Source organism: Tauraco erythrolophus, chromosome 2 (assembly GCF_009769465.1).
Source record: "Tauraco erythrolophus isolate bTauEry1 chromosome 2, bTauEry1.pri, whole genome shotgun sequence".
Taxonomy (NCBI): Eukaryota; Metazoa; Chordata; class Aves; order Musophagiformes; family Musophagidae; genus Tauraco; species Tauraco erythrolophus.
In genome coordinates, this window is record NC_141466.1 from 26,720,718 (window position 1) to 26,730,927 (window position 10,210).

At 39.8% G+C, this 10,210-nt stretch overlaps 1 pseudogene; it reads right to left on the reverse strand.

The window, feature by feature from the left end:
• The window catches only part of LOC147529163 (uncharacterized), a 198,618-nt pseudogene extending 189,097 nt beyond the window's left edge, over positions 1-9,521 (reverse strand).
• Between the last annotated feature and the right edge of the window lie 689 nt (positions 9,522-10,210).

Here is a 10,210-nt window from a genome sequence, read left to right on the forward strand (position 1 = left end):
AATATATACATAGGAAGATAAATTTCATTTCAATCTCACAGAGGCATAACAAGACCCAGGGGCTAGAAACTGAGGGCAGACAAACCTAGAATTAACAGTGTAATTAATAATGAAGAGTACCTCATTGAAAATTGTGGTAGATACTCCCATCCTTGAAGCATGCTTTTTAAAAAGCAAGGTAGAGGTTTGTTTTATCTTTAGAAAGACATGACCTAGTTCAAATGGGAAGAAACTAAGACAGCCATGAGGTCTCTGTTGTACAGTATGCCAGGCTAGATGATCACAGTACTCCCTTCTGGCTTTTTAATCCATGAAACTGTGTACATTTCCATTTCAATGAAACTGCATCTTTCAATGAGCATTTTTTAAAGGAACAGCTTTCCAGTGAGCTCTAGTTATGCCTTGAAGGCATAGCACTGTTTTGGGGGAGGCTTGTGAAAAACTTCTGGATAGCACAATATGATATTACTCTGAATGGGAAAAGCATTCAGGCTTTTCTGAGCTGAAGCTGGGACCAAGTACAGTATACAGTAGAATCTGCTTTGTTTAACATATTAATTTGAAAATTAACTATTTGCAGCATCACCCTGAATCAGTTTACGCACTCAGTTCCATCATCTTTTCACGAATTTGACACTGGCTTGGCATAATCTAATTTTAGCTTGTTTTTGTTTACCAGATACTTTCTCTTAAATCACTACAAAAGGGAGTCTAATGTAAAAGTCTTAGCACTGGAACAATTTTGAATCAGGACTTCTGATTTAGTTTGCTCAGAAAGGAATTTCATTTTTGTGCATCAAACTATTGGAAGATCTTAACCAGCACGAGACAAATGGATACCATTAGGCAATCCACATAAAATATTTCCCAAAACAAATCACTGGGGTAGACACAGCCTTCAGAGATCCTCTGGCTATGGCAATCTAACCAGTCCACTATTTTCCATCTGTGTTAAACCAGTATTCTGTAATATTAAACAGATGATAAAATATATTTTAAAAATCCACCTCACTATAGGATTTTGATGTTTTGAAGTCACTGATTTTGACAGTTAACAATAAATTCAACCTAACGTGTTTTCAGTAAGGAACACAGAATTTTACTTGCTCTTATCTATTTCATTTTCTTACAGTAGTTCTCATTTCATTAATATATTTCTGTGATTTTTATTATCTCATTTCAGATGTGTAAGGAGTCAGTCAAAAAAAAATTTAGATAACTGACTGCTGAGACACGGAAGTAAAACTGTAGATCATTTACAGGATCTACAGATTAATTTTTCTGCAGGTAATACAGTAAAATGGACAGACCTTCAAGTTCAATGACATAATATCAGCTTAAATGCAGTTTCTCAATGAACACAGTGTATAAAGACTTAAAACACAAGTATATCTTAAAGGTAGAGGGGATAATCAGAGTAGTATACTACTTTTTGAAAAGATCTCATTATTTTGTGATTTAATCTCTATCTGCAATTTGTATGTGTGCGCACTATAATCACATTTAACCTTGAGAAAATCCTGCATCTGGTACATGTTTTCAGCAGGGAGTCCTTATACTAGTAAATTTGAAAACCAGATCTGACTTTATACTTGCTGTGATGCCAACAATGCCTCATGCAATTATTTGTCTGCTTTTAGCTTAGTGTTTGTGAATAACATCTTATAACAGCTATCAGTTGTTACCTTTTTGTTAATATTTTTCATCGTCATGTCTGTAGAGGTCACTGTGATAGAAAGGGCAAATCATAGAGAAAATATCTGTAGTCAGGAATAAAGAGTTTGAAAATAATGCTATTTCTTTTTCATTGTTTCATCCACAATGTTACCTTTCACAGTCTGACCTCAAATGTGTAACAATACCTGATGAGAGCATAAGAACAGCAACAACCACATGTTTCTCCATAATTGCTGTTTGTCAGTCATTTCTTCAGCATTAACAACACTCCAGACAACTCAAGGTCAACTATATCTTATGCTACGGGACAAAGCTCTTCTTATCAAATGGGCAAGCCAAAAGAATCCATTGCCAGCTTCCAGATGAGTGCTTGATTCATGCTCAGTTTTGTGCCCATGACTAAGGAAAGCAAAGCCACCGAGAATATTCTGGCAGTAGAAACTGGCAATCAGAACAACTGAAAGTATCACTAGTAGTATTTTCCCCTTTTGTATATGCACAATCAACTCTGTGTGTTTGCACAGTATTTTAATAGAGAGCCAAACTACTGCCCCGAGAAGACCTTCCCTATAAACCTGACCTTATTAGTGTTGTAGAGGATGTTTTTATGAAGACAATTCTTTATCAAATTCTAGAGTGTACTAAAATGTATCAAATTACATGAAGTATATCATCAGTTTTCCACATTCAATCTTACTAAATTCACCACTGAAACTGATAAATATTAAGCTAAAAACAGATTAAATAAGGTAGTGTTACAGATTTGGTGTAAGAATCTTACTAAGCAGACACAGATTGAAGAATTTAGGTATGTATTGTTTTAGTACAGGCATATGCAAAAGAAACAGAATCAGGAGGAAATTAATTTAAAGAGTTTTGTAAAGAAAGTAACCAGGTATCACTAACCACAAAGACAGCAATAATATATGTTAGGGAGGTAAATAGGAATTATTGCTTGACATTTTCACCAAGTGCTAGATAAAACTGTAGGAAAGAAAGTATTCTATAGTTTGATTTCTCTTACATTAAAAGTAATGGGATTTTATTCGTTCTTCATAATCAGGCATGTTTTAACAGAATTTAACTAATTCTCTATTTTTTATAGGGAAAATTAAAATAAACCCATGAAATAGGTATCAGCTCAGGTTAGAAAGGCATAAAAGTAGAATATAGCTTTGCTCAAAGACAAAAATGCCATTTAAAAAAATCTTTAGATGGTTTTTCATGAGAAAAATAGTTTCAAATTTAATATTGAACTATCCATCCTTTCTGTTGAGTAGTAAAGGACAAGATTAATGTATTCCAATCTTGATGGAAGAAAGATTTAGAAGGGTCTAATGCCATGAAGCAATTGGCAAGAACATCGATTGACCTTATGCACCAATTGTTTAATCTCTTTTGGCACCAAAATTGTTTTTCTTCAGATCCACAATATGACCCCTGTCTAACTGCCAAAGCAGTCCTTGACATTAAGAAAAGAAATTCTGGTGGCAGCAGATTTTAGGGCATCAAAAATGGCAGATTCAACACCATCAGTCTCATGAGAGCAGTGGGCTATGCTGATGGAATTTAAAAAAAAAATTGTTCAACATCAACCTACTGTTACTCCTAAAAATTGAGTCATGTTACTTCTCTGTTGCTAAATACCATGCAGACTGGTTAATACTAAAACTTGTAAAAATATCTCTGTTTTTTCTCAGCTAAAGATCAATCAGTTGCAAAGATGCATTTCTCAACAAGAAGACGTCAACTAATGAAACGTGACACCATGCTAAACACACTATTATAAATATCTTATGAAGTTTTACGGAGATTGGTGATAAGTGCTACAAGCTCTGCTCAGTCCAAGTTCCAGGTTTAGAATTATGATGTGCATTAACCAATACTGTTTGGACCCCATACAACAAGTTTTGAGTCTTGTCGCGATAGTAATTCAGCCTATAATTAACAGTCAGATTAACTCTCAGTTCCCAGCCTCTTCCACGTGTATTAAAAAAAAAGACATTCTGATGGGGGAACACCTGGGTGTCAAGGTATCATTATAACATAATAATGTAGCACTATAAATGTGTAACATATAAAATATCTTTGCTATACCTACATGCTGTTTCATTTATTTTGAAGTGACAGTCTGCCTAACAGACCCGCATTGTCCAGAGCTTTTTGATCACATAATCACTAAAGGTCTTAGTGTTATGTGTAAGAGAATACAGATAAACACAAAGTAGGAAGGATCAAAAAGATGACAAGACAAACAGGAGAGAAAAAAGATTGAGAGAACAAAGACTGAAACAACATTACCTCTAAAATTTCTTGCTCGTATTAAATTTAATGCTTTGAAGCTTTGTTTATCTACATAATACTCATGGAAATATATGCCCATAACTCTACATATTTTGACTGTATCTCATCTTTCTGTCACTTTTCTGCCCAGGTCCTCAGTTCACTGCAAACACACGCTTAATTCTACTGTGTATGCAGTTCCAATGAAGTCACAATGAGTTGTTTGGTATATAGGTGTTTTTTATATGTAGCATCTGAAGAAATAACCATTTCACATCTTCACATAAATATCTCGTACAGTAAAGTAGTGATTTAGCGTGGGACATTCAGGCACTTCTATGCATATGTGCAATAGTTAAATAAATTAAACATGAGTTGTATCCTTATAGTGCACTGTTAATCAGAGGTAAAATTAGAATTTCTTCTCTAAAGGACAATTATTATGTTTTTAAACACCTTCTTTCTAAAGTGGAAAAAAAGATTAGCCAAGCGACTTGTTTGTTATATTTCTGTTGAAACTTCTATTAGAAAATTCCTTCAGAAACATTTAATGTAATGCTGCTGTCCTAGAGTATGAGGAGATACTTGCTCAGCAGGGTGTCAGTACTGCAAAGGGAATATAGATTTCTCTACATTGCTTTTTTCACGATTCTTTAGAAGTATATAATACAACTAACATGACAGCATAAAAAATCCATTCATTATTCTGAATGGGAGGAACAGAAAAGCTTTCTGGCCCCAAAATGATTGAGTCTGGTGATGCAGGGGTGTGTATTGAGCTGGTAAGTGCTAATAAGAAGGTCTAAAGTCCTCTCTAGTCTCCCTTGTAATTTGTTAGACACAGTAAGGATGAACCAGAATTCTTTCCTTGACTGCTCATTCACAATTCAAGCATTAATCACAGCACACTTAAAACTATAGGATTACATCTTTCATCTCCAAATGTTTTGCATTTACAAATTTATTCTACAGCTAGGCTAAAAGGCCACATGAGAGATGTGTAAATCATCACTAAAAACACCTTGGTGCTCTTATTGTCTTGTATGTCAGATGGGCACCAACAAAGCAGCCACCACTGAATTAAGTACTCATGCTTTTATTCACGATAGAATGTTTAATTATGGTGTGCTTAAAATATGTACAGCTGTATCCCTCTCATTACTAAAGTAGGTGTCTGTTTTTTTCAGAAACTGAATGAAAAGAAAACAACGCAATATTTTGGGTTCACAAATACATATTCCTTTTATCGCATTAAAATATAATTCTTAGTCTGTTTTTAAGATGTGGGAATGCTACGGAAGTAACAGTGATTTAAACGGAATATGTATTAACTTCAGCTGAATTTACAGAATCACAGAATGTTTGAGGTTGGAAGGGACGTATGGAGGTCATCTGGTCCAAGCCCCCTGCTCAAACAGGGACACCTAGAGCCCAGGATGACTTCAAATTGCTTTTTAATATCTTCAAGGAAGGAGACTCCACAACCTCCTTGGGCAACATATGTCAGCGGCTGGCCACCTTCGCAGTGAAAAAAAGTGTTTCCTGATGTTCAGAGGGACCGCTCTTGTGTTTCTGCTTGTTCCCACTGCCTGTGGTCCTGTCACTGGGTACCACTCAAAAGAGTCTGGCTCCCTCTTTTTCATTCCCTCACTTCAGATAATTGTACACATCGATAAGATTCCCCTGAGTCTTCTCTTCTCCAACAGTCCCAGCTCTCTCAGCCTTTCCTCATCAGAGAAATTCTCCAGTCCCTTCATCATCTCAGTTGCCCTTCACTGGACTTTCTCCAGTAGCTCCATATCGCTTTAGTACTAAGGAGCCCAGAACCAGACACAGTACTCCAGGTGTGGCCTCACCAGTGTTGAGTAGAGGGGAAGGATCACCTCACTTGACCTGCTGGCAACACTCTCCTAATGCAGCCCAGGATACTGCTAGATCTCTTTGTGGCAAGGGCACATTGCTAGCTCCTGTTCAACTTGATTGCAACCAGGACCCTCAGTAGCTTTCTGCATAGATGCCTTCCAGCCAGCTGGCCCCCAATATGTACTGGTACACAGGGTTATTCATCCCCAGATGCAGGACATATCACTTGTCTTTGTTGAACTGCATGAGGTTCCTGTCAGTCCATTTCTCCAGTTTGTTTAGGTCCTCTGGATGGCAGCACAACCCTGCGGCACATCAACCACTCCTCCCAGTTTTGTAACATCAGCAAACTTGCTAAGGCTACACTCTGTTCCATCATCCAGATCATTCATGAAGATGTTAAACAAGACTGGACTCAGTATTGACCCTCAGACTGCACCACTGGTTACTGTCATCCAACTAGACACACTACCACTGACCTATGCCCTCTGGGCCCAGTCATTCAGCCAATTTTCAATCCACCTCACTATCTGCTCAGCCAGCCCCTACTTCAACAGCTTCTCTTATGAGGATCGTATGGAAGAGAGTGTCAAAAGCCTTACTGAAGTCTAGACAATGTCCTCTGCTCTCCCCTCATCTACCAAGCCAGTCATTTCATCATAGAAGGTTATCAAGCTGGTCAAGTATGGCTTCCCCTTGCTGAAGTCATGCTGACTACTCCTGATCACCTTCTTGTCCTTCATGTGCCTAGAAATCATATCCAGGATTAGCTATTCTATCAGTTTCCCATGGATCAAGGTGAGGCTGACTGGTCTGTAGTCCCCTAGGCTCTCCTTCTTGCCCTTCTTGAAGACAGGACTGGTGTTTGCTTTCCTCCAGTCCTTCAGCACTTCTCCCAGTTCGCCATGATCGTTCAAAGAGAGATCTCACAACAACACCTGCCAGCTCCCTCAGTATTAGTGGATGCATCCCATCAGGGTCCATAGACTTCTGTATGTCCAGTTTGCTTAAGTATTCCCTGACTTGATCCTCTTCCACCAAAAGCATTCAGTACCTGTGCCTTCTTCATGTCCTGTGTTACCATGGCCTCTGCCCCATTCAGCTGCAGGTCCACATTTTCCCTAGTCTTTCTTTGCCACTTATGTACTCACAGAAGTCCTTTTGCTGCCTTTGGTATCCCTTGCCAGCTTCAGTTCCAGGTAGGCTTTGGCTTTCCTGTGTCTCTGCATGATCAGACAGTGTCTTCTATTGCTCCCAGGTTATCTGTCCCTGCTTCCATCTTCTGTACACTTCCTTTATGAGTTTGAGTCTTTCCAGGAACAATTTGTTGATCCGTGTAGGTCTCTTGTTATTTTTGCCTGACTTCCCCAAGCACAAACACAGGAAGGGTGGAGAATGGATTGAGAGCAGCCCTGAGGATAAGGACTTGGGGGTGTTGGTTGATGAGAAGCTCAACATGAGCCAGCAATGTGCACTGGCAGCCCAGAAAGCCAACCGTATCCTGGGCTGCATCAAAAGAAGAGTGGCCAGCAGGTCGAGTGAGGTAATTCTGCCCCTCTACTCAGCTCTTGTGAGAGACCCCACCTGAAGTACTGCGTTCAGCTCTGGGGTCCCCAACACAAGAAGGACATGGAGCTGTTGGAGTGGGTCCAGAGGAAGGCCACCAAGATGATCTGAGGGCTGGAGCACCTCTTCTATGAAGACACGCTGAGAGAGTTGGGTTGTTCGGCCTGGAGAAGAGAAGGCTCTGGGGAGACTATACAGCAGCCTTCCAGTACTTAAAGAGGGTCTACAAGAAAGCTGGAGAGGGACTTTTTACAAGGGCGTGTAGTGATAGGACAAGGGGCAATGGGTTTAAACTGAAAGAGGGGAGATTTCAATTAGATACAAGGAAGAAATTCTTCCCTCTGAGGATGGTGAAGCACTGGAACAGGTTGCCCAGAGAAGTTGTGGATGCCCCATCCCTGGGAAGTGTTCAAGGTCAGGCTAACGAGGCTTTGAGCAACCTGCTCTAGTGGAAGGTGCGGCAGCGGGCTTTAAGGTCCCTTCCAACCCAAATGATTCTATGATTCTATAGTTCTATGATTATGCTCTTGAGCCTGGAGAATGTGTTCCTTGAATATTAACCAGCTTTCTTGGGCCCCTCGTCCCTCTAGAGCCTTATCAAAAAGGACTCTTCCAATAAGATCCTTAAGGAGGCTGAAGTCACCTCTCTTGAAGTCTATGGTTGTGACCTTGCTTTTTGCCCTGCTACCCCCTCTCAGGATCCTGAAGTCCACCATCTCATGTTCGCTGCAGCCAAGGATGCATTCAGCCTTCACATCCACAAATGAGAACTTTTTTTTGCAAGTGTGAGGGCTAGCAGAGCACCTTGCCTCATTGGCTCCTCTATCACTTGGGTGAGGAAGTTGTCACTGATGCTGTCCTGGAACCTCCTGGATTGGCTTATGTCCCACTGTGTTATTCCTCCAGCAGGTATCAGCATAGTTGAAGTCCCCCATGAGGGCCAGGGCCTGGGAATGTGAAACTATGTCTAGCTGTTTGTAGAAGGCCTCATCCACTTGTTCTTTCTGTTCAAGCAGCCTATAGAAGACTCACACTGCAGTGTCACCCATACCGTCCTGCTCTTTAATCCTTACCCATAAGCTCTCAGTTGGCTCATCATTCATTTCTAGAAGACCTCCATGCATTTCAGCTGTTTTCTCACCTAAAGTCCAACTCTACCTTCTCATCTTTATAGTCTGTCTTTCCTAAAGAGCCTGTATCCTTCTATTGCAGTCATGCAAGCCATCCCACCACATCCCAATGATCCCAACAAGATCATAGCCCTGCAACTGCACAGAAATCTCTTCACTTCTCGGGTTTATTCTCCACACTAGTGTACAGGAACATCAGAGAGGCACCTCAGCATGCCGATTTCTCAGAAAGGGTCTGTTGTTTTTTTTTCCATAATGGTGCCTTGCAGGCACTTCCTTGTCTACACACAAATGCTTGAGATGATCCCACTTAAGCCTTGGTTTTTTGATTTTGTGCTGCCTTTCATTCACATCACCCCAGGCATTTTGCTCATCAACTCTGACTATCACTCCCTCACAGGTCTGCCAGTAGCATCTTGCAAAGATGCTGTTGCCCTGCTTAGAGGAGTGGATCCTCATGTCTTCAAAGCAGATGCTGATCCTCAAGCAATTCCTGTTGCCACCAACAGCTCCGCAATCAAGTGTTGATATATATTATATCCTTACACCCCTTCCCCACAAGACTGAGAACAACACCTGGGCCCCCATAACCCTAACTATTGCCTCCAGAGCTCTGCAGTCAGTTTTGACACCCTCCGGGTTGTCTCTGGCAGTATCATTGGTGCCCACATGGAAGAGCAGCAGGAGGTAACAGTCATAGGTCGGGACATGCTTTGGCAGTCCCTCCACAGTGTTCCAGATCCAGATCCCAGGCAAGTAGAAAACTTCTCTAGATGACAGGTCAGGTTGGCAGATGGTTGCCTTCAACCCCTGCTGCACCGAGTCACGTACTACTATCACTCACCATTTCTTCCTGATGGTCTTGCATAGCTCAGGGTCAGTTGGCCCAGATGCTTTACTTGAAAGCACATCTGGCTTCTCCTCAGCTTTGACGAATTTCTTTTTTTCTCCTGCCAACGTCTGAGTGTTTTCTGTTGCCGGGTATTCAGTGTTCAACCACATTCTTAACTCCAGAATTAATACATCTAACTTTCTAGATGCTGATTAGTTAATCTTCTATAGCAGGTACAAACCCCTGCATTTTTCTTTCAGAGAAACTACATCACAGATTATTCTCACAGAATATATTTAATTTTTAAACATTATTGATTAGCAAAAAGTTATTGGGACACTTCCTGTATTATACTGATGTTTTGAGTTACATTTAATATGATTTATGATTTTTATGAAAAGGCTCAGATTACCAGACAGGCATTCATTATGAGAGTGTGAAAGTAACTGAAATAAACAAAATACTTTTTGTGCATCCAATATCACAGACTTTATTTTGCACATTGAGTATTCTAAAGAATTAATGTTTGATATATGAGCCAATTAGACAAAAAGAACCATTCAATTCACTTTATAATAAATATATTTTACTCAAAGCGCCCTTGAAAGCAACTATACATGTCCTGAGTGTTCCTTCCTATGTACTTTCTAATCTTTGCCAATGAAATTAGCTATTATTGATTTCCTAGCTCACTAACAAAAATGTCAAAACAGAGGAGATAAATGAAAATAGTACTGACCTCAGTTTTGTACTTTCTGTTCCTCTTTACATATATGACAATTTTATTCATAACGTAGTTTTTGTGCTTTTTTTTTAAAGAAGTTCCAATCTGTCTAATGGAGAATTTAAAGCACACCAG